The sequence below is a fragment of the Astyanax mexicanus genome, chromosome 7, assembly GCF_023375975.1.
Source record: "Astyanax mexicanus isolate ESR-SI-001 chromosome 7, AstMex3_surface, whole genome shotgun sequence".
NCBI lineage: Eukaryota > Metazoa > Chordata > Actinopteri > Characiformes > Acestrorhamphidae > Astyanax > Astyanax mexicanus.
The window spans coordinates 25,192,943-25,217,603 of NC_064414.1; positions in this window are offsets into that span (position 1 = coordinate 25,192,943).

Sequence of the window (24,661 nt, forward strand, 5' to 3'; positions counted from 1 at the left end):
AATTTTTCAAACTTTTTTTTGGCTCAAAATTTTTTTGGAAGTTTTTTTTGGGTCAAAATTTTTTTGGTCCCAAAATTTTTCAAACTTTTTTTTGGCTCAAAATTTTTTTGGGTCAAAATTTTTTCGAAGTTTTTTTTGGGTCAAAATTTGTTTAGTCCCAAAATTTTTCAAACTTTTTTTTGGGTCAATTTTTTTTCGAAGTTTTTTTTGGGTCAAAATTTTTTCGAAGATTTTTTTTGGTCAAAATTTTTTTGGTCCCAAAATTTTTCGAACTTTTTTTTGGCTCAAAATTTTTTTGGGTCAAAATTTTTTCGAACTTTTTTTTGGGTCAAAATTTTTTTGGTCGCAAAATTTTTCAAACTTTTTTTTGGCTCAAAATTTTTTTCGGTCAAAATTTTTTCGAACTTTTTTTTGGGTCAAAATTTTTTTGGTCCCAAAATTTTTCAAACTTTTTTTTCGGTCAAATTTTTTTCGAAGTTTTTTTTGGGTCAAAATTTTTTCGAAGATATTTTTTGGTCAAAATTTTTTTGGTCCCAAAATTTTTCGAACTTTTTTTTGGCTCAAAATTTTTTTGGGTCAAAATTTTTTCGAACTTTTTTTTCGGTCAAAATTTTTTTGGTCCCAAAATTTTTCGAACTTTTTTTTGGCTCAAACTTTTTTTGGTCCCAAAATTTTTCGAACTTTTTTTTGGGTCAAAATTTTTTTGGTCCCAAAATTTTTCAAACTTTTTTTTGGCTCAAACTTTTTTTGGCTCAAACTTTTTTTGGCTCAAAATTTTTTTGAAGTTTTTTTTGTGTCAAAATTTTTTTGGTCCCAAAATTTTTCAAACTTTTTTTTGGGTCAAATTTTTTTCGAAGTTTTTTTTGGATCAAAATTTTTTCGAAGATTTTTTTGGGTCAAAATTTTTTTGGTCCCAAAATTTTTCGAACTTTTTTTTGGTTCAAAATTTTTTTGGTCCCAAAATTTTTCGAACTTTTTTTTGGCTCAAAATTTTTTTGGTCCCAAAATTTTTCGAACTTTTTTTTGGGTCAAAATTTTTTTGGTCCCAAAATTTTTCGAACTTTTTTTTGGGTCAAAATTTTTTTGGTCCCAAAATTTTTCGAACTTTTTTTTGGGTCAAAATTTTTTTGGGTCAAAATTTTTTCGAGCTTTTTTTTTGGTCAAAATTTTTTTGGTCCCAAAATTTTTCGAACTTTTTTTTGGGTCAAAATTTTTGTTGGGTCAAAATTTTTTCGAGCTTTTTTTTGGCTCAAAATTTTTTTGGTCCCAAAATTTTTCAAACTTTTTTTTCGGTCAAATTTTTTTCGAAGTTTTTTTTGGGTCAAAATTTTTTCGAAGATATTTTTTGGTCAAAATTTTTTTGGTCCCAAAATTTTTCGAACTTTTTTTTGGCTCAAAATTTTTTTGGGTCAAAATTTTTTCGAACTTTTTTTTCGGTCAAAATTTTTTTGGTCCCAAAATTTTTCGAACTTTTTTTTGGCTCAAACTTTTTTTGGTCCCAAAATTTTTCGAACTTTTTTTTGGGTCAAAATTTTTTTGGTCCCAAAATTTTTCAAACTTTTTTTTGGCTCAAACTTTTTTTGGCTCAAACTTTTTTTGGCTCAAAATTTTTTTGAAGTTTTTTTTGTGTCAAAATTTTTTTGGTCCCAAAATTTTTCAAACTTTTTTTTGGGTCAAATTTTTTTCGAAGTTTTTTTTGGATCAAAATTTTTTCGAAGATTTTTTTGGGTCAAAATTTTTTTGGTCCCAAAATTTTTCGAACTTTTTTTTGGTTCAAAATTTTTTTGGTCCCAAAATTTTTCGAACTTTTTTTTGGCTCAAAATTTTTTTGGTCCCAAAATTTTTCGAACTTTTTTTTGGGTCAAAATTTTTTTGGTCCCAAAATTTTTCGAACTTTTTTTTGGGTCAAAATTTTTTTGGTCCCAAAATTTTTCGAACTTTTTTTTGGGTCAAAATTTTTTTGGGTCAAAATTTTTTCGAGCTTTTTTTTTGGTCAAAATTTTTTTGGTCCCAAAATTTTTCGAACTTTTTTTTGGGTCAAAATTTTTGTTGGGTCAAAATTTTTTCGAGCTTTTTTTTGGCTCAAAATTTTTTTGGGTCAAAATTTTTTCGAAGTTTTTTTTGGGTCAAAATTTGTTTAGTCCCAAAATTTTTCAAACTTTTTTTTGGGTCAATTTTTTTTCGAAGTTTTTTTTGGGTCAAAATTTTTTCGAAGATTTTTTTTGGTCAAAATTTTTTTGGTCCCAAAATTTTTCGAACTTTTTTTTGGCTCAAAATTTTTTTGGGTCAAAATTTTTTCGAACTTTTTTTTGGGTCAAAATTTTTTTGGTCGCAAAATTTTTCAAACTTTTTTTGGCTCAAAATTTTTTTCGGTCAAAATTTTTTCGAACTTTTTTTTGGGTCAAAATTTTTTTGGTCCCAAAATTTTTCAAACTTTTTTTTCGGTCAAATTTTTTTCGAAGTTTTTTTTGGGTCAAAATTTTTTCGAAGATATTTTTTGGTCAAAATTTTTTTGGTCCCAAAATTTTTCGAACTTTTTTTTGGCTCAAAATTTTTTTGGGTCAAAATTTTTTCGAACTTTTTTTTCGGTCAAAATTTTTTTGGTCCCAAAATTTTTCGAACTTTTTTTTGGCTCAAACTTTTTTTGGTCCCAAAATTTTTCGAACTTTTTTTTGGGTCAAAATTTTTTTGGTCCCAAAATTTTTCAAACTTTTTTTTGGCTCAAACTTTTTTTGGCTCAAACTTTTTTTGGCTCAAAATTTTTTTGAAGTTTTTTTTGTGTCAAAATTTTTTTGGTCCCAAAATTTTTCAAACTTTTTTTTGGCTCAAACTTTTTTTGGTCCCAAAATTTTTCAAACTTTTTTTTGGCTCAAAATTTTTTTGGAAGTTTTTTTTTGGGTCAAAATTTTTTTGGTCCCAAAATTTTTCAAACTTTTTTTTGGCTCAAAATTTTTTTGGGTCAAAATTTTTTCGAGGTTTTTTTTGGGTCAAATTTTTTTTAGTCCCAAAATTTTTCAAACTTTTTTTTGGGTCAAATTTTTTTCGAAGTTTTTTTTGGGTCAAAATTTTTTCGATGATTTTTTTGGGTCAAAATTTTTTTGGGTCAAAATTTTTCGAACTTTTTTTTGGGTCAAAATTTTTTTGGTCCCAAAATTTTTCGAACTTTTTTTTGGCTCAAAATTTTTTTGGGTCAAAATTTTTTCGAACTTTTTTTTGGGTCAAAATTTTTTTGGTCCCAAAATTTTTCAAACTTTTTTTTGGCTCAAACTTTTTTTGGCTCAAAATTTTTTCGAAGTTTTTTTCTGTCAAAATTTTTTTGGTCCCAAAATTTTTCGAACTTTTTTTTGGGTCAAAATTTTTTTGGTCCCAAAATTTTTCGAACTTTTTTTTGGGTCAAAATTTTTTTGGTCCCAAAATTTTTCAAACTTTTTTTTGGCTCAAAATTTTTTTGGGTCAAAATTTTTTCGAGCTTTTTTTTTGGTCAAAATTTTTTTGGTCCGAAAATTTTTCAAACTTTTTTTGGTTCCAAAATTTTTCTAACTTTTTTTTGGCTCAAACTTTTTTTGGAAGTTTTTTTTGGGTCAAAATTTTTTTGGTCCCAAAATTTTTCAAACTTTTTTTTGGCTCAAAATTTTTTTTGGTCAAAATTTTTTCGAGGTTTTTTTTGGGTCAAAATTTTTTTGGCTCAAAATTTTTTCGAAGTTTTTTTTGTGTCAAAATTTTTTTGGTCCCAAAATTTTTCGAAGTTTTTTTTGGGTCAAAATTTTTTTTGGTCAAAATTTTTCGAACTTTTTTTTGTGTCAAAATTTTTTGGGTCCCAAAATTTTTCAAACTTTTTTTTGGCTCAAAATTTTTTTGGGTCAAAATTTTTTCGAGGTTTTTTTTTGGTCAAAATATTTTTAGTCCCAAAATTTTTCGAACTTTTTTTTTGGTCAAATTTTTTTCGAAGTTTTTTTTGGGTCAAAATTTTTTCGAAGATTTTTTTGGGTCAAAATTTTTTTGGTCCCAAAATTTTTCGAACTTTTTTTTGGGTCAAAATTTTTTTGGTCCCAAAATTTTTCGAACTTTTTTTTGGCTCAAAATTTTTTTGGGTCAAAATTTTTTCGAACTTTTTTTTGGGTCAAAATTTTTTTGGTCCCAAAATTTTTCGAACTTTTTTTTGGGTCAAATTTTTTTAGTCCCAAAATTTTTCAAACTTTTTTTTGGGTCAAATTTTTTTCGAAGTTTTTTTTGGATCAACATTTTTTCGAAGATTTTTTTAGGTCAAAATTTTTTTGGTCCCAAAATTTTTCGAACTTTTTTTTGGGTCAAAATTTTTTTGGTCCCAAAATTTTTCGAACTTTTTTTTGGCTCAAAATTTTTTTGGGTCAAAATTTTTTCGAACTTTTTTTTTGGTCAAAATTTTTTTGGTCCCAAAATTTTTCGAACTTTTTTTTGGCTAAAACTTTTTTTGGCTCAAAATGTTTTCGAAGTTTTTTTTGTGTCAAAATTTTTTGGTCCCAAAATTTTTCGAACTTTTTTTTGGGTCAAAATTTTTTTGGTCCCAAAATTTTTCGAACTTTTTTTTGGCTCAAAATTTTTTTCGGTCAAAATTTTTTAGAACTTTTATTTGGGTCAAAATTTTTTTGGTCCTAAAATTTTTCAAACTTTTTTTTGGCTCAAACTTTTTTTGGGTCAAAATTTTTTCGAGCTTTTTTTTTGGTCAAAATTTTTTTGTTCCGAAAATTTTTCAAACTTTTTTTTGGCTCAAACTTTTTTTGGTCCCAAAATTTTTCAAACTTTTTTTTGGCTCAAAATTTTTTTGGAAGTTTTTTTTGGGTCAAAATTTTTTTGGTCCCAAAATTTTTCAAACTTTTTTTTGGCTCAAAATTTTTTTGGGTCAAAATTTTTTCGAGGTTTTTTTTGGGTCAAAATTTTTTTAGTCCCAAAATTTTTCAAACTTTTTTTTGGGTCAAATTTTTTTCGAAGTTTTTTTTGGGTCAAAATTTTTTCGAAGATTTTTTTGGGTCAAAATTTTTTTGGTCCCAAAATTTTTCGAACTTTTTTTTGGGTCAAAATTTTTTTGGTCCCAAAATTTTTCGAACTTTTTTTTGGCTCAAAATTTTTTTCGGTCAAAATTTTTTAGAACTTTTATTTGGGTCAAAATTTTTTTGGTCCCAAAATTTTTCAAACTTTTTTTTGGCTCAAACTTTTTTTGGGTCAAAATTTTTTCGAGCTTTTTTTTTGGTCAAAATTTTTTTGGTCCGAAAATTTTTCAAACTTTTTTTTGGCTCAAACTTTTTTTGGTCCCAAAATTTTTCAAACTTTTTTTTGGCTCAAAATTTTTTTGGGTCAAAATTTTTTCGAGCTTTTTTTTTGGTCAAAATTTTTTTGGTCCGAAAATTTTTCAAACTTTTTTTTGGCTCAAACTTTTTTTGGTCCCAAAATTTTTCAAACTTTTTTTTGGCTCAAAATTTTTTTGGAAGTTTTTTTTGGGTCAAAATTTTTTTGGTCCCAAAATTTTTCAAACTTTTTTTTGGCTCAAAATTTTTTCGAAGTTTTTTTTGGGTCAAAATTTTTTTAGTCCCAAAATTTTTCAAACTTTTTTTTGGCTCAAAATTTTTTTGGTCCCAAAATTTTACAAACTTTTTTTTGGCTCAAACTTTTTTTGGCTCAAAATTTTTTTGGCTCAAAATTTTTTCGAAGTTTTTTTTGTGTCAAAATTTTTTTGGTCCCAAAATTTTTCGAACTTTTTTTTGGGTCAAAATTTTTTTGGTCCCAAAATTTTTCAAACTTTTTTTTGGCTCAAAATTTTTTTGGGTCAAAATTTTTTCGAGGTTTTTTTTGGGTCAAAATATTTTTAGTCCCAAAATTTTTCAAACTTTTTTTTGGGTCAAATTTTTTCGAAGTTTTTTTTGGATCAAAATTTTTTCGAAGATTTTTTTGGGTCAAAATTTTTTTGGTCCCAAAATTTTTCGAACTTTTTTTTGGCTCAAAACTTTTTTTGGGTCAAATTTTTTTCGAACTTTTTTTTGGGTCAAAATTTTTTTGGTCCCAAAATTTTTCGAACTTTTTTTTGGCTCAAACTTTTTTTGGCTCAAAATGTTTTCGAAGTTTTTTTTGTGTCAAAATTTTTTTGGTCCCAAAATTTTTCGAACTTTTTTTTGGGTCAAAATTTTTTCGAGCTTTTTTTTTGGTCAAAATTTTTTTGGTCCCAAAATTTTTCAAACTTTTTTTTGGCTCAAACTTTTTTGGGTCCCAAAATTTTTCAAACTTTTTTTTGGCTCAAAATTTTTTTGGAAGTTTTTTTTGGGTCAAAATTTTTTTGGTCCCAAAATTTTTCAAACTTTTTTTTGGCTCAAAATTTTTTTGGGTCAAAATTTTTTCGAGGTTTTTTTTGGGTCAAATTTTTTTTAGTCCCAAAATTTTTCAAACTTTTTTTTGGGTCAAATTTTTTTCGAAGTTTTTTTTGGGTCAAAATTTTTTCGAAGATTTTTTTGGGTCAAAATTTTTTTGGGTCAAAATTTTTCGAACTTTTTTTTGGGTCAAAATTTTTTTGGTCCCAAAATTTTTCGAACTTTTTTTTGGCTCAAAATTTTTTTGGGTCAAAATTTTTTCGAACTTTTTTTTGGGTCAAAATTTTTTTGGTCCCAAAATTTTTCAAACTTTTTTTTGGCTCAAACTTTTTTTGGTCCCAACATTTTTCAAACTTTTTTTTGGCTCAAAATTTTTTTGGAAGTTTTTTTTGGGTCAAAATTTTTTTGGTCCCAAAATTTTTCAAACTTTTTTTTGGCTCAAAATTTTTTCGAAGTTTTTTTTGGGTCAAAATTTTTTTAGTCCCAAAATTTTTCAAACTTTTTTTTGGGTCAATTTTTTTTCGAAGTTTTTTTTGGGTCAAAATTTTTTCGAAGATTTTTTTTGGTCAAAATTTTTTTGGTCCCAAAATTTTTCGAACTTTTTTTTGGCTCAAAATTTTTTTGGGTCAAAATTTTTTCGAACTTTTTTTTGGGTCAAAATTTTTTTGGTCCCAAAATTTTTCGAACTTTTTTTTGGCTCAAACTTTTTTTGGCTCAAAATTTTTTTGGCTCAAAATTTTTTCGAAGTTTTTTTTGTGTCAAAATTTTTTTGGTCCCAAAATTTTTCGAACTTTTTTTTGGGTCAAAATTTTTTTGGTCCCAAAATTTTTCGAACTTTTTTTTGGGTCAAAATTTTTTTGGTCCCAAAATTTTACAAACTTTTTTTTGGCTCAAACTTTTTTTGGCTCAAAATTTTTTTGGCTCAAAATTTTTTCGAAGTTTTTTTTGTGTCAAAATTTTTTTGGTCCCAAAATTTTTCGAACTTTTTTTTGGGTCAAATTTTTTTTGGTCCCAAAATTTTTCAAACTTTTTTTTGGCTCAAAATTTTTTTGGGTCAAAATTTTTTCGAGGTTTTTTTTGGGTCAAAATATTTTTAGTCCAAAAATTTTTCAAACTTTTTTTTGGGTCAAATTTTTTCGAAGTTTTTTTTGGATCAAAATTTTTTCGAAGATTTTTTTGGGTCAAAATTTTTTTGGTCCCAAAATTTTTCGAACTTTTTTTTGGCTCAAAATTTTTTTGGGTCAAATTTTTTTCGAACTTTTTTTTGGGTCAAAATTTTTTTGGTCCCAAAATTTTTCGAACTTTTTTTTGGCTCAAACTTTTTTTGGCTCAAAATGTTTTCGAAGTTTTTTTTGTGTCAAAATTTTTTTGTCCCAAAATTTTTCGAACTTTTTTTTGGGTCAAAATTTTTTTGGTCCCAAAATTTTTCGAACTTTTTTTTGGGTCAAAATTTTTTTGGTCCCAAAATTTTACAAACTTTTTTTTGGCTCAAACTTTTTTTGGCTCAAAATTTTTTTGGCTCAAAATTTTTTCGAAGTTTTTTTTGTGTCAAAATTTTTTTGGTCCCAAAATTTTTCGAACTTTTTTTTGGGTCAAAATTTTTTTGGTCCCAAAATTTTTCAAACTTTTTTTTGGCTCAAAATTTTTTTGGGTCAAAATTTTTTCGAGGTTTTTTTTGGGTCAAAATATTTTTAGTCCCAAAATTTTTCAAACTTTTTTTTGGGTCAAATTTTTTCGAAGTTTTTTTTGGATCAAAATTTTTTCGAAGATTTTTTTGGGTCAAAATTTTTTTGGTCCCAAAATTTTTCGAACTTTTTTTTGGCTCAAAATTTTTTTGGGTCAAATTTTTTTCGAACTTTTTTTTGGGTCAAAATTTTTTTGGTCCCAAAATTTTTCGAACTTTTTTTTGGCTCAAACTTTTTTTGGCTCAAAATGTTTTCGAAGTTTTTTTTGTGTCAAAATTTTTTTGGTCCCAAAATTTTTCGAACTTTTTTTTGGGTCAAAATTTTTTCGAGCTTTTTTTTTGGTCAAAATTTTTTTGGTCCCAAAATTTTTCAAACTTTTTTTTGGCTCAAACTTTTTTGGGTCCCAAAATTTTTCAAACTTTTTTTTGGCTCAAAATTTTTTTGGAAGTTTTTTTTGGCTCAAAATTTTTTTGGGTCAAAATTTTTTCGTACTTTTTTTTGGGTCAAAATTTTTTTGGTCCCAAAATTTTTCAAACTTTTTTTTGGCTCAAACTTTTTTTGGTCCCAAAATTTTTCAAACTTTTTTTTGGCTCAAAATTTTTTTGGAAGTTTTTTTTGGGTCAAAATTTTTTTGGTCCCAAAATTTTTCAAACTTTTTTTTGGCTCAAAATTTTTTTGGGTCAAAATTTTTTCGAAGTTTTTTTTGGGTCAAAATTTTTTTAGTCCCAAAATTTTTCAAACTTTTTTTTGGGTCAATTTTTTTTCGAAGTTTTTTTTGGGTCAAATTTTTTTCGAAGATTTTTTTTGGTCAAAATTTTTTTGGTCCCAAAATTTTTCGAACTTTTTTTTGGCTCAAAATTTTTTTTGGTCAAAATTTTTTCGAACTTTTTTTTGGGTCAAAATTTTTTTGGTCCCAAAATTTTTCGAACTTTTTTTTGGGTCAAATTTTTTTAGTCCCAAAATTTTTCAAACTTTTTTTTGGGTCAAATTTTTTTCGAAGTTTTTTTTTGGATCAACATTTTTTCGAAGATTTTTTTGGGTCAAAATTTTTTTGGTCCCAAAATTTTTCGAACTTTTTTTTGGCTCAAAATTTTTTTGGGTCAAAATTTTTTCGAACTTTTTTTTTGGTCAAATTTTTTTGGTCCCAAAATGTTTCGAACTTTTTTTTGGCTCAAACTTTTTTTGGATCAAAATGTTTTCGAAGTTTTTTTTGTGTCAAAAGTTTTTTGGTTCCAAAATTTTTCGAACTTTTTTTTGGGTCAAAATTTTTTTGGTCCCAAAATTTTTCGAACTTTTTTTTGGCTCAAAATTTTTTTGGGTCAAAATTTTTTCGAACTTTTTTTTTGGTCAAAATTTTTTTGGTCCCAAAATGTTTCGAACTTTTTTTTGGCTCAAACTTTTTTTGGATCAAAATTTTTTCGAAGTTTTTTTTGGGTCAAAATTTTTTTAGTCCCAAAATTTTTCAAACTTTTTTTTGGGTCAATTTTTTTTCGAAGTTTTTTTTGGGTCAAATTTTTTTCGAAGATTTTTTTTGGTCAAAATTTTTTTGGTCCCAAAATTTTTCGAACTTTTTTTTGGCTCAAAATTTTTTTTGGTCAAAATTTTTTCGAACTTTTTTTTGGGTCAAAATTTTTTTGGTCCCAAAATTTTTCGAACTTTTTTTTGGGTCAAATTTTTTTAGTCCCAAAATTTTTCAAACTTTTTTTTGGGTCAAATTTTTTTCGAAGTTTTTTTTTGGATCAACATTTTTTCGAAGATTTTTTTGGGTCAAAATTTTTTTGGTCCCAAAATTTTTCGAACTTTTTTTTGGCTCAAAATTTTTTTGGGTCAAAATTTTTTCGAACTTTTTTTTTGGTCAAAATTTTTTTGGTCCCAAAATGTTTCGAACTTTTTTTTGGCTCAAACTTTTTTTGGATCAAAATGTTTTCGAAGTTTTTTTTGTGTCAAAAGTTTTTTGGTTCCAAAATTTTTCGAACTTTTTTTTGGGTCAAAATTTTTTTGGTCCCAAAATTTTTCGAACTTTTTTTTGGGTCAAAATTTATTTGGTCCCAAAATTTTTCAAACTTTTTTTTGGCTCAAAATTTTTTTGGGTCAAAATTTTTTCGAGCTTTTTTTTTGGTCAAAATTTTTTTGGTCCCAAAATTTTTCAAACTTTTTTTGGCTCAAACTTTTTTTGGTCCCAAAATTTTTCAAACTTTTTTTTGGGTCAAATTTTTTCGAAGTTTTTTTTGGATCAAAATTTTTTCGAAGATTTTTTTGGGTCAAAATTTTTTTGGTCCCAAAATTTTTCGAACTTTTTTTTGGCTCAAAATTTTTTTGGGTCAAATTTTTTTCGAACTTTTTTTTGGGTCAAAATTTTTTTGGTCCCAAAATTTTTCGAACTTTTTTTTGGCTCAAACTTTTTTTGGCTCAAAATGTTTTCGAAGTTTTTTTTGTGTCAAAATTTTTTGGTCCCAAAATTTTTCGAACTTTTTTTTGGGTCAAAATTTTTTCGAGCTTTTTTTTTGGTCAAAATTTTTTTGGTCCCAAAATTTTTCAAACTTTTTTTTGGCTCAAACTTTTTTGGGTCCCAAAATTTTTCAAACTTTTTTTTGGCTCAAAATTTTTTTGGAAGTTTTTTTTGGGTCAAAATTTTTTTGGTCCCAAAATTTTTCAAACTTTTTTTTGGCTCAAAATTTTTTTGGGTCAAAATTTTTTCGAGGTTTTTTTTGGGTCAAAATTTTTTCAAACTTTTTTTTGGGTCAAATTTTTTTCGAAGTTTTTTTTGGGTCAAAATTTTTTCGAAGATTTTTTTGGGTCAAAATTTTTTTGGGTCAAAATTTTTCGAACTTTTTTTTGGGTCAAAATTTTTTTGGTCCCAAAATTTTTCGAACTTTTTTTTGGCTCAAAATTTTTTTGGGTCAAAATTTTTTCGAACTTTTTTTTGGGTCAAAATTTTTTTGGTCCCAAAATTTTTCAAACTTTTTTTTGGCTCAAACTTTTTTTGGTCCCAAAATTTTTCAAACTTTTTTTTGGCTCAAAATTTTTTTGGAAGTTTTTTTTGGGTCAAAATTTTTTTGGTCCCAAAATTTTTCAAACTTTTTTTTGGCTCAAAATTTTTTTGGGTCAAAATTTTTTCGAAGTTTTTTTTGGGTCAAAATTTTTTTAGTCCCAAAATTTTTCAAACTTTTTTTTGGGTCAATTTTTTTTCGAAGTTTTTTTTGGGTCAAAATTTTTTCGAAGATTTTTTTTGGTCAAAATTTTTTTGGTCCCAAAATTTTTCGAACTTTTTTTTGGCTCAAAATTTTTTTTGGTCAAAATTTTTTCGAACTTTTTTTTGGGTCAAAATTTTTTTGGTCCCAAAATTTTTCGAACTTTTTTTTGGGTCAAATTTTTTTAGTCCCAAAATTTTTCAAACTTTTTTTTGGGTCAAATTTTTTTCGAAGTTTTTTTTGGATCAACATTTTTTCGAAGATTTTTTTGGGTCAAAATTTTTTTGGTCCAAAAATTTTTCGAACTTTTTTTTGGGTCAAAATTTTTTTGGTCCCAAAATTTTTCGAACTTTTTTTTGGCTCAAAATTTTTTTGGGTCAAAATTTTTTCGAACTTTTTTTTTGGTCAAAATTTTTTTGGTCCCAAAATGTTTCGAACTTTTTTTTGGCTCAAACTTTTTTGGATCAAAATGTTTTCGAAGTTTTTTTTGTGTCAAAAGTTTTTTGGTCCCAAAATTTTTCAAACTTTTTTTTGGCTCAAACTTTTTTTGGTCCCAAAATTTTTCAAACTTTTTTTTGGCTCAAAAGTTTTTTGGAAGTTTTTTTTGGGTCAAAATTTTTTTGGTCCCAAAATTTTTCAAACTTTTTTTTGGCTCAAAATTTTTTTGGGTCAAAATTTTTTCGAGGTTTTTTTTGGGTCAAATTTTTTTTAGTCCCAAAATTTTTCAAACTTTTTTTTGGGTCAAATTTTTTTCGAAGTTTTTTTTGGGTCAAAATTTTTTCGAAGATTTTTTGGGTCAAAATTTTTTTGGTCCCAAAATTTTTCGAACTTTTTTTTGGGTCAAAATTTTTTTGGTCCCAAAATTTTTCGAACTTTTTTTTGGCTCAAAATTTTTTTCGGTCAAAATTTTTTCAACTTTTTTTTGGGTCAAAATTTTTTTGGTCCCAAAATTTTTCAAACTTTTTTTTGGCTCAAACTTTTTTTGGGTCAAAATTTTTTCGAGCTTTTTTTTTGGTCAAAATTTTTTTGGTCCGAAAATTTTTCAAACTTTTTTTTGGCTCAAACTTTTTTTGGTCCCAAAATTTTTCAAACTTTTTTTTGGCTCAAAATTTTTTTGGGTCAAAATTTTTTCGAGCTTTTTTTTTGGTCAAAATTTTTTTGGTCCCAAAATTTTTCAAACTTTTTTTTGGCTCAAACTTTTTTTGGTCCCAAAATTTTTCAAACTTTTTTTTGGCTCAAAATTTTTTTGGAAGTTTTTTTTGGGTCAAAATTTTTTTGGTCCCAAAATTTTTCAAACTTTTTTTTGGCTCAAAATTTTTTTGGGTCAAAATTTTTTCGAAGTTTTTTTTGGGTCAAAATTTGTTTAGTCCCAAAATTTTTCAAACTTTTTTTTGGGTCAATTTTTTTTCGAAGTTTTTTTTGGGTCAAAATTTTTTCGAAGATTTTTTTTGGTCAAAATTTTTTTGGTCCCAAAATTTTTCGAACTTTTTTTTGGCTCAAAATTTTTTTGGGTCAAAATTTTTTCGAACTTTTTTTTGGGTCAAAATTTTTTTGGTCCCAAAATTTTTCGAACTTTTTTTTGGCTCAAACTTTTTTTGGCTCAAAATTTTTTTGGCTCAAACTTTTTTTGGCTCAAAATTTGAAAAAAAATTTTTTGGGTCAAAATATTTTTGGTCCCAAAATTTTTCGAACTTTTTTTTGGGTCAAAATTTTTTTGGTCCCAAAATTTTACAAACTTTTTTTTGGCTCAAACTTTTTTTGGCTCAAAATTTTTTTGGCTCAAAATTTTTTCGAACTTTTTTTTGGGTCAAAATTTTTTTGGTCCCAAAATTTTTCGAACTTTTTTTTGGCTCAAACTTTTTTTGGCTCAAAATTTTTTTGGCTCAAAATTTTTTTGGCTCAAAATTTTTTCGAAGTTTTTTTTGTGTCAAAATTTTTTTGGTCCCAAAATTTTTCGAACTTTTTTTTGGGTCAAAATTTTTTTGGTCCCAAAATTTTTCGAACTTTTTTTTGGGTCAAAATTTTTTTGGTCCCAAAATTTTACAAACTTTTTTTTGGCTCAAACTTTTTTTGGCTCAAAATTTTTTTGGCTCAAAATTTTTTCGAAGTTTTTTTTGTGTCAAAATTTTTTTGGTCCCAAAATTTTTCGAACTTTTTTTTGGGTCAAAATTTTTTTGGTCCCAAAATTTTTTGAACTTTTTTTTGGGTCAAAATTTTTTTGGGTCAAAATTTTTTCGAGGTTTTTTTTGGGTCAAAATATTTTTAGTCCCAAAATTTTTCAAACTTTTTTTTGGGTCAAATTTTTTTTGGTCCCAAAATTTTTCAAACTTTTTTTTGGGTCAAAATTTTTTTGGTCCCAAAATTTTTCGAACTTTTTTTTGGCTCAAACTTTTTTTGGCTCAAAATTTTTTTGGCTCAAAATTTTTTCGAAGTTTTTTTTGTGTCAAAATTTTTTTGGTCCCAAAATTTTTCGAACTTTTTTTTGGGTCAAAATTTTTTTGGTCCCAAAATTTTTCGAACTTTTTTTTGGGTCAAAATTTTACAAACTTTTTTTTGGCTCAAACTTTTTTTGGCTCAAAATTTTTTTGGCTCAAAATTTTTTCGAAGTTTTTTTTGTGTCAAAATTTTTTTGGTCCCAAAATTTTTCGAACTTTTTTTTGGGTCAAAATTTTTTTGGTCCTAAAATTTTTCGAACTTTTTTTTGGGTCAAAATTTTTTTGGGTCAAAATTTTTTCGAGGTTTTTTTTGGGTCAAAATATTTTTAGTCCCAAAATTTTTCAAACTTTTTTTTGGGTCAAATTTTTTCGAAGTTTTTTTTGGATCAAAATTTTTTCGAAGATTTTTTTGGGTCAAAATTTTTTTGGTCCCAAAATTTTTCGAACTTTTTTTTGGCTCAAAATTTTTTTGGGTCAAATTTTTTTCGAACTTTTTTTTGGGTCAAAATTTTTTTGGTCCCAAAATTTTTCGAACTTTTTTTTGGCTCAAACTTTTTTTGGCTCAAAATGTTTTCGAAGTTTTTTTTGGGTCAAAATTTTTTTGGTCCCAAATTTTTCGAACTTTTTTGTGGGTCAAAATTTTTTTGGTCCCAAAATTTTTCAAACTTTTTTTTGGCTCAAAATTTTTTTGGGTCAAAATTTTTTCGAGCTTTTTTTTTGGTCAAAATTTTTTTGGTCCCAAAATTTTTCAAACTTTTTTTTGGCTCAAACTTTTTTTGGTCCCAAAATTTTTCAAACTTTTTTTTGGGTCAAAATTTTTTCGAAGATTTTTTTGGGTCAAAATTTTTTTGGGTCAAAATTTTTCGAACTTTTTTTTGGGTCAAAATTTTTTTGGTCCCAAAATTTTTCGAACTTTTTTTTGGCTCAAAATTTTTTTGGGTCAAAATTTTTTCGAACTTTTTTTTGGGTCAAAATTTTTTTGGTCCCAAAATTTTTCAAACTTTTTTTTGGCTCAAACTTTTTTTGGTCCCAAAATTTTTCAAACTTTTTTTTGGGTCAAATTTTTTTCGAAGTTTTTTTTGGATCAACATTTTTTCGAAGATTTTTTTGGGTCAAAATTTTTTTGGTCCAAAAATTTTTCGAACTTTTTTTTGGGTCAAAATTTTTTTGGTCCCAAAATTTTTCGAACTTTTTTTTGGCTCAAAATTTTTTTGGGTCAAAATTTTTTCGAACTTTTTTTTTGGTCAAAATTTTTTTGGTCCCAAAATGTTTCGAACTTTTTTTTGGCTCAAACTTTTTTTGGATCAAAATGTTTTCGAAGTTTTTTTTGTGTCAAAAGTTTTTTGGTTCCAAAATTTTTCGAACTTTTTTTTGGGTCAAAATTTTTTTGGTCCCAAAATTTTTCGAACTTTTTTTTGGGTCAAAATTTTTTTGGTCCCAAAATTTTTCAAACTTTTTTTTGGCTCAAAATTTTTTTGGGTCAAAATTTTTTCGAGCTTTTTTTTTGGTCAAAATTTTTTTGGTCCCAAAATTTTTCAAACTTTTTTTTGGCTCAAACTTTTTTTGGTCCCAAAATTTTTCAAACTTTTTTTTGGCTCAAAATTTTTTTGGAAGTTTTTTTTGGGTCAAAATTTTTTTGGTCCCAAAATTTTTCAAACTTTTTTTTGGCTCAAAATTTTTTTGGGTCAAAATTTTTTCGAGGTTTTTTTTGGGTCAAATTTGTTTTAGTCCCAAAATTTTTCAAACTTTTTTTTGGGTCAAATTTTTTTCGAAGTTTTTTTTGGGTCAAAATTTTTTCGAAGATTTTTTTGGGTCAAAATTTTTTTGGTCCCAAAATTTTTCGAACTTTTTTTTGGGTCAAAATTTTTTTGGTCCCAAAATTTTTCGAACTTTTTTTTGGCTCAAATTTTTTTTCGGTCAAAATTTTTTCGAACTTTTTTTTCGGTCAAAATTTTTTTGGTCCCAAAATTTTTCAAACTTTTTTTTGGCTCAAACTTTTTTTGGGTCAAAATTTTTTCGAGCTTTTTTTTTGGTCAAAATTTTTTTGGTCCGAAAATTTTTCAAACTTTTTTTTGGCTCAAACTTTTTTTGGTCCCAAAATTTTTCAAACTTTTTTTTGGCTCAAAATTTTTTTGGGTCAAAATGTTTTCGAGCTTTTTTTTTGGTCAAAATTTTTTTGGTCCGAAAATTTTTCAAACTTTTTTTTGGCTCAAACTTTTTTTGGTCCCAAAATTTTTCAAACTTTTTTTTGGCTCAAAATTTTTTTGGAAGTTTTTTTTGGGTCAAAATTTTTTTGGTCCCAAAATTTTTCAAACTTTTTTTTGGCTCAAAATTTTTTTGGGTCAAAATTTTTTCGAAGTTTTTTTTGGGTCAAAATTTGTTTAGTCCCAAAATTTTTCAAACTTTTTTTTGGGTCAATTTTTTTTCGAAGTTTTTTTTGGGTCAAAATTTTTTCGAAGATTTTTTTTGGTCAAAATTTTTTTGGTCCCAAAATTTTTCGAACTTTTTTTTGGCTCAAAATTTTTTTGGGTCAAAATTTTTTCGAACTTTTTTTTGGGTCAAAATTTTTTTGGTCCCAAAATTTTTCGAACTTTTTTTTGGCTCAAACTTTTTTTGGCTCAAAATTTTTTTGGCTCAAAATTTTTTCGAAGTTTTTTTTGTGTCAAAATTTTTTTGGTCCCAAAATTTTTCGAACTTTTTTTTGGGTCAAAATTTTTTTGGTCCCAAAATTTTTCGAACTTTTTTTTGGGTCAAAATTTTTTTGGTCCCAAAATTTTACAAACTTTTTTTTGGCTCAAACTTTTTTTGGCTCAAAATTTTTTTGGCTCAAAATTTTTTCGAAGTTTTTTTTGTGTCAAAATTTTTTTGGTCCCAAAATTTTTCGAACTTTTTTTTGGGTCAAAATTTTTTTGGTCCCAAAATTTTTTGAACTTTTTTTTGGGTCAAAATTTTTTTGGGTCAAAATTTTTTCGAGGTTTTTTTTGGGTCAAAATATTTTTAGTCCCAAAATTTTTCAAACTTTTTTTTGGGTCAAATTTTTTTTGGTCCCAAAATTCTTCAAACTTTTTTTTGGGTCAAAATTTTTTTGGTCCCAAAATTTTTCGAACTTTTTTTTGGCTCAAACTTTTTTTGGCTCAAAATTTTTTTGGCTCAAAATTTTTTCGAAGTTTTTTTTGTGTCAAAATTTTTTTGGTCCCAAAATTTTTCGAACTTTTTTTTGGGTCAAAATTTTTTTGGTCCCAAAATTTTTCGAACTTTTTTTTGGGTCAAAATTTTTTTGGTCCCAAAATTTTACAAACTTTTTTTTGGCTCAAACTTTTTTTGGCTCAAAATTTTTTTGGCTCAAAATTTTTTCGAAGTTTTTTTTGTGTCAAAATTTTTTTGGTCCCAAAATTTTTCGAACTTTTTTTTGGGTCAAAATTTTTTTGGTCCCAAAATTTTTCGAACTTTTTTTTGGGTCAAAATTTTTTTGGGTCAAAATTTTTTCGAGGTTTTTTTTGGGTCAAAATATTTTTAGTCCCAAAATTTTTCAAACTTTTTTTTGGGTCAAATTTTTTCGAAGTTTTTTTTGGGTCAAAATTTTTTTGGTCCCAAAATTTTTCGAACTTTTTTTTGGGTCAAAATTTTTTTGGTCCCAAAATTTTTCGAACTTTTTTTTGGCTCAAACTTTTTTTGGCTCAAAATGTTTTCGAAGTTTTTTTTGGGTCAAAATTTTTTTGGTCCCAAAATTTTTCGAACTTTTTTTTGGGTCAAAATTTTTTTGGTCCCAAAATTTTTCAAACTTTTTTTTGGCTCAAAATTTTTTTGGGTCAAAATTTTTTCGAGCTTTTTTTTTGGTCAAAATTTTTTTGGTCCCAAAATTTTTCAAACTTTTTTTTGGCTCAAACTTTTTTTGGTCCCAAAATTTTTCAAACTTTTTTTTGGCTCAAAATTTTTTTGGAAGTTTTTTTTGGGTCAAAATTTTTTTGGTCCCAAAATTTTTCAAACTTTTTTTTGGCTCAAAATTTTTTTGGGTCAAAATTTTTTCGAGGTTTTTTTTGGGTCAAAATTTTTTTAGTCCCAAAATTTTTCAAACTTTTTTTTGGGTCAAATTTTTTTCGAAGTTTTTTTTGGGTCAAAATTTTTTCGATTATTTTTTTGGGTCAAAATTTTTTTGGGTCAAAATTTTTCGAACTTTTTTTTGGGTCAAAATTTTTTTGGTCCCAAAATTTTTCGAACTTTTTTTTGGCTCAAAATTTTTTTGGTTCAAAATTTTTTCGAACTTTTTTTTGGGTCAAAATTTTTTTGGTCCCAAAATTTTTCAAACTTTTTTTTGGCTCAAACTTTTTTTGGCTCAAAATTTTTTCGAAGTTTTTTTCTGTCAAAATTTTTTTGGTCCCAAAATTTTTCGAACTTTTTTTTGGGTCAAAATTTTTTTGGTCCCAAAATTTTTCGAACTTTTTTTTGGGTCAAAATTTTTTTGGTCCCAAAATTTTTCAAACTTTTTTTTGGCTCAAAATTTTTTTGGGTCAAAATTTTTTCGAGCTTTTTTTTTGGTCAAAATTTTTTTGGTCCGAAAATTTTTCAAACTTTTTTTGGTCCCAAAATTTTTCAAACTTTTTTTTGGCTCAAAATTTTTTTGGAAGTTTTTTTTGGGTCAAAATTTTTTTGGTCCCAAAATTTTTCAAACTTTTTTTTGGCTCAAAATTTTTTTTGGTCAAAATTTTTTCGAGGTTTTTTTTGGGTCAAAATTTTTTTGGCTCAAAATTTTTTCGAAGTTTTTTTTGTGTCAAAATTTTTTTGGTCCCAAAATTTTTCGAAGTTTTTTTTGGGTCAAAATTTTTTTGGTCCCAAAATTTTTCGAACTTTTTTTTGGGTCAAAATTTTTTTGGTCCCAAAATTTTTCAAACTTTTTTTTGGCTCAAAATTTTTTGGGTCAAAATTTTTTCGATGTTTTTTTTTGGTCAAAATATTTTTAGTCCCAAAATTTTTCGAACTTTTTTTTTGGTCAAATTTTTTTCGAAGTTTTTTTTGGGTCAAAATTTTTTCGAAGATTTTTTTGGGTCAAAATTTTGTTGGTCCCAAAATTTTTCGAACTTTTTTTTGGGTCAAAATTTTTTTGGTCCCAAAATTTTTCGAACTTTTTTTTGGCTCAAAATTTTTTTGGGTCAAAATTTTTTCGAACTTTTTTTTGGGTCAAAATTTTTTTGGTCCCAAAATTTTTCAAACTTTTTTTTGGCTCAAACTTTTTTTGGCTCAAAATTTTTTCGAAGTTTTATTGTGTCAAAATTTTTTTGGTCCCAAAATTTTTCGAACTTTTTTTTGGGTCAAAATTTTTTTGGTCCCAAAATTTTTCGAACTTTTTTTTTGGTCAAAATTTTTTTGGTCCCAAAATTTTTCAAACTTTTTTTTGGCTCAAAATTTTTTTGGTCCCAAAATTTTTCAAACTTTTTTTTGGCTCAAACTTTTTTTGGTCCCAAAATTTTTCAAACTTTTTTTGGCTCAAAATTTTTTTGGAAGTTTTTTTTGGGTCAAAATTTTTTTGGTCCCAAAATTTTTCGAACTTTTTTTTTGGTCAAAATTTTTTTGGTCCCAAAATTTTTCAAACTTTTTTTTGGCTCAAAATTTTTTTGGGTCAAAATTTTTTCGAGCTTTTTTTTTGGTCAAAATTTTTTTGGTCCCAAAATTTTTCAAACTTTTTTTTGGCTCAAACTTTTTTTGGTCCCAAAATTTTTCAAACTTTTTTTTGGCTGAAAATTTTTTTGGAAGTTTTTTTTGGGTCAAAATTTTTTTGGTCCCAAAATTTTTCAAACTTTTTTTGGCTCAAAATTTTTTTGGGTCAAAATTTTTTCGAGGTTTTTTTTGGGTCAAAATTTTTTTAGTCCCAAAATTTTTCAAACTTTTTTTTGGGTCAAATTTTTTTCGAAGTTTTTTTTGGGTCAAAATTTTTTCGAAGATTTTTTTGGGTCAAAATTTTTGGGTCAAAATTTTTCGAACTTTTTTTTGGGTCAAAATTTTTTTGGTCCCAAAATTTTTCGAACTTTTTTTTGGCTCAAAATTTTTTTGGGTCAAAATTTTTTCGAACTTTTTTTTGGGTCAAAATTTTTTTGGTCCCAAAATTTTTCAAACTTTTTTTTGGCTCAAACTTTTTTTGGCTCAAAATTTTTTCGAAGTTTTTTTGTGTCAAAATTTTTTTGGTCCCAAAATTTTTCAAACTTTTTTTTGGGTCAAAATTTTTTTGGTCCCAAAATTTTTCGAACTTTTTTTTGGGTCAAAATTTTTTTGGTCCCAAAATTTTTCAAACTTTTTTTTGGCTCAAAATTTTTTTGGGTCAAAATTTTTTCGAGCTTTTTTTTTTGTCAAAATTTTTTTGGTCCGAAAATTTTTCAAACTTTTTTTGGTCCCAAAATTTTTCAAACTTTTTTTTGGCTCAAAATTTTTTTGGAAGTTTTTTTTGGGTCAAAATTTTTTTGGTCCCAAAATTTTTCAAACTTTTTTTTGGCTCAAAATTTTTTTGTGTCAAAATTTTTTTGGTCCCAAAATTTTTCGAAGTTTTTTTTAGGTCAAAATTTTTTTGGTCCCAAAATTTTTAGAACTTTTTTTTGGGTCAAAATTTTTTTGGTCCCAAAATTTTTCAAACTTTTTTTTGGCTCAAAATTTTTTTGGGTCAAAATTTTTTCGAGGTTTTTTTTGGGTCAAAATATTTTTAGTCCCAAAATTTTTCGAACTTTTTTTTTGGTCAAATTTTTTTCGAAGTTTTTTTTGGGTCAAAATTTTTTCGAAGATTTTTTTGGGTAAAAATTTTTTTGGTCCCAAAATTTTTCGAACTTTTTTTTGGGTCAAAATTTTTTTGGTCCCAAAATTTTTCGAACTTTTTTTTGGCTCAAAATTTTTTTGGCTCAAAATTTTTTCGAAGTTTTTTTGTGTCAAAATTTTTTTGGTCCCAAAATTTTTCGAACTTTTTTTTGGGTCAAAATTTTTTTGGTCCCAAAATTTTTCGAACTTTTTTTTTGGTAAAAAATTTTTTTGGTCGCAAAATTTTTCAAACTTTTTTTTGGCTCAAAATTTTTTTGGGTCAAAATTTTTTCGAGCTTTTTTTTTGGTCAAAATTTTTTTGGTCCGAAAATTTTTCAAACTTTTTTTGGTCCCAAAATTTTTCAAACTTTTTTTTGGCTCAAAATTTTTTTGGAACTTTTTTTTGGGTCAAAATTTTTTTGGGTCAAAATTTTTTCGAGGTTTTTTTTGGGTCAAAATATTTTTAGTCCCAAAATTTTTCAAACTTTTTTTTGGGTCAAATTTTTTCGAAGTTTTTTTTGGATCAAAATTTTTTCGAAGATTTTTTTGGGTCAAAATTTTTTTGGTCCCAAAATTTTTCGAACTTTTTTTTGGCTCAAAATTTTTTTGGGTCAAATTTTTTTCGAACTTTTTTTTGGGTCAAAATTTTTTTGGTCCCAAAATTTTTCGAACTTTTTTTTGGCTCAAACTTTTTTTGGCTCAAAATGTTTTCGAAGTTTTTTTGGGTCAAAATTTTTTTGGTCCCAAAATTTTTCGAACTTTTTTTTGGGTCAAAATTTTTTTGGTCCCAAAATTTTTCAAACTTTTTTTTGGCTCAAAATTTTTTTGGCTCAAAATTTTTTCGAGCTTTTTTTTGGTCAAAATTTTTTTGGTCCCAAAATTTTTCAAACTTTTTTTTGGCTCAAACTTTTTTTGGTCCCAAAATTTTTCAAACTTTTTTTTGGCTCAAAATTTTTTTGGAAGTTTTTTTTGGGTCAAAATTTTTTTGGTCCCAAAATTTTTCAAATTTTTTTTTGGCTCAAAATTTTTTTGGGTCAAAATTTTTTCGAGGTTTTTTTTGGGTCAAAATTTTTTTAGTCCCAAAATTTTTCAAACTTTTTTTTGGGTCAAATTTTTTTCGAAGTTTTTTTTGGTCAAAATTTTTTTGGTCCGAAAATTTTTCAAACTTTTTTTGGTCCCAAAATTTTTCAAACTTTTTTTTGGCTCAAAATTTTTTTGGAACTTTTTTTTGGGTCAAAATTTTTTTGGGTCAAAATTTTTTCGAGGTTTTTTTTGGGTCAAAATATTTTTAGTCCCAAAATTTTTCAAACTTTTTTTTGGGTCAAATTTTTTCGAAGTTTTTTTTGGATCAAAATTTTTTCGAAGATTTTTTTGGGTCAAAATTTTTTTGGTCCCAAAATTTTTCGAACTTTTTTTTGGCTCAAAATTTTTTTAGGTCAAATTTTTTTCGAACTTTTTTTTGGGTCAAAATTTTTTTGGTCCCAAAATTTTTCGAACTTTTTTTTGGGTCAAAATTTTTTTGGTCCCAAAATTTTTCAAACTTTTTTTTGGCTCAAAATTTTTTTGGGTCAAAATTTTTTCGAGCTTTTTTTTGGTCAAAATTTTTTTGGTCCCAAAATTTTTCAAACTTTTTTTTGGCTCAAACTTTTTTTGGTCCCAAAATTTTTCAAACTTTTTTTTGGCTCAAAATTTTTTTGGAAGTTTTTTTTGGGTCAAAATTTTTTTGGTCCCAAAATTTTTCAAATTTTTTTTTGGCTCAAAATTTTTTTGGGTCAAAATTTTTTCGAGGTTTTTTTTGGGTCAAAATTTTTTTAGTCCCAAAATTTTTCAAACTTTTTTTTGGGTCAAATTTTTTTCGAAGTTTTTTTTGGGTCAAAATTTTTTCGATGATTTTTTTGGGTCAAAATTTTTTTGGGTCAAAATTTTTCGAACTTTTTTTTGGGTCAAAATTTTTTTGGTCCCAAAATTTTTCGAACTTTTTTTTGGCTCAAAATGTTTTTGGGTCAAAATTTTTTCGAACTTTTTTTTGGGTCAAAATTTTTTTGGTCCCAAAATTTTTCAAACTTTTTTTTGGCTCAAACTTTTTTTGGCTCAAAATTTTTTCGAAGTTTTTTTCTGTCAAAATTTTTTTGGTCCCAAAATTTTTCGAACTTTTTTTTGGGTCAAAATTTTTTTGGTCCCAAAATTTTTCGAACTTTTTTTTGGGTCAAAATTTTTTTGGTCCCAAAATTTTTCAAACTTTTTTTTGGCTCAAAATTTTTTTGGGTCAAAATTTTTTCGAGCTTTTTTTTTAGTAAAAATTTTTTTGGTCCGAAAATTTTTCAAACTTTTTTTGGTCCCAAAATTTTTCAAACTTTTTTTTGGCTCAAAATTTTTTTGGAAGTTTTTTTTGGGTCAAAATTTTTTTGGTCCCAAAATTTTTCAAACTTTTTTTTGGCTCAAAATTTTTTTTGGTCAAAATTTTTTCGAGGTTTTTTTTGGGTCAAAATTTTTTTGGCTCAAAATTTTTTCGAAGTTTTTTTTGTGTCAAAATTTTTTTGGTCCCAAAATTTTTCGAAGTTTTTTTTGGGTCAAAATTTTTTTGGTCCCAAAATTTTTCGAACTTTTTTTTGGGTCAAAATTTTTTTGGTCCCAAAATTTTTCAAACTTTTTTTTGGCTCAAAATTTTTTTGGGTCAAAATTTTTTCGAGGTTTTTTTTTGGTCAAAATATTTTTAGTCCCAAAATTTTTCAAACTTTTTTTTGGGTCAAATTTTTTCGAAGTTTTTTTTGGATCAAAATTTTTTCGAAGATTTTTTTGGGTCAAAATTTTTTTGGTCCCAAAATTTTTCGAACTTTTTTTTGGCTCAAAATTTTTTTGGGTCAAATTTTTTTCGAACTTTTTTTTGGGTCAAAATTTTTTTGGTCCCAAAATTTTTCAAACTTTTTTTTGGCTCAAAATTTTTTTGGGTCAAAATTTTTTCGAGCTTTTTTTTGGTCAAAATTTTTTTGGTCCCAAAATTTTTCAAACTTTTTTTTGGCTCAAACTTTTTTTGGTCCCAAAATTTTTCAAACTTTTTTTTGGCTCAAAATTTTTTTGGAAGTTTTTTTTGGGTCAAAATTTTTTTGGTCCCAAAATTTTTCAAATTTTTTTTTGGCTCAAAATTTTTTTGGGTCAAAATTTTTTCGAGGTTTTTTTTGGGTCAAAATTTTTTTAGTCCCAAAATTTTTCAAACTTTTTTTTGGGTCAAATTTTTTTCGAAGTTTTTTTTGGGTCAAAATTTTTTCGATGATTTTTTTGGGTCAAAATTTTTTTGGGTCAAAATTTTTCGAACTTTTTTTTGGGTCAAAATTTTTTTGGTCCCAAAATTTTTCGAACTTTTTTTTGGCTCAAAATGTTTTTGGGTCAAAATTTTTTCGAACTTTTTTTTGGGTCTAAATTTTTTTGGTCCCAAAATTTTTCAAACTTTTTTTTGGCTCAAACTTTTTTTGGCTCAAAATTTTTTCGAAGTTTTTTTCTGTCAAAATTTTTTTGGTCCCAAAATTTTTCGAACTTTTTTTTGGGTCAAAATTTTTTTGGTCCCAAAATTTTTCGAACTTTTTTTTGGGTCAAAATTTTTTTGGTCCCAAAATTTTTCAAACTTTTTTTTTGGCTCAAAATTTTTTTGGGTCAAAATTTTTTCGAGCTTTTTTTTTGGTAAAAATTTTTTTGGTCCGAAAATTTTTCAAACTTTTTTTGGTCCCAAAATTTTTCAAACTTTTTTTTGGCTCAAAATTTTTTTGGAAGTTTTTTTTGGGTCAAAATTTTTTTGGTCCCAAAATTTTTCAAACTTTTTTTTGGCTCAAAATTTTTTTGGGTCAAAATTTTTTCGAGCTTTTTTTTGGTCAAAATTTTTTTGGTCCCAAAATTTTTCAAACTTTTTTTTGGCTCAAAATTTTTTTGGAAGTTTTTTTTGGGTCAAAATTTTTTTGGTCCCAAAATTTTTCAAATTTTTTTTTGGCTCAAAATTTTTTTGGGTCAAAATTTTTTCGAGGTTTTTTTTGGGTCAAAATTTTTTTAGTCCCAAAATTTTTCAAACTTTTTTTTGGGTCAAATTTTTTTCGAAGTTTTTTTTGGGTCAAAATTTTTTCGATGATTTTTTTGGGTCAAAATTTTTTTGGGTCAAAATTTTTCGAACTTTTTTTTGGGTCAAAATTTTTTTGGTCCCAAAATTTTTCGAACTTTTTTTTGGCTCAAAATGTTTTTGGGTCAAAATTTTTTCG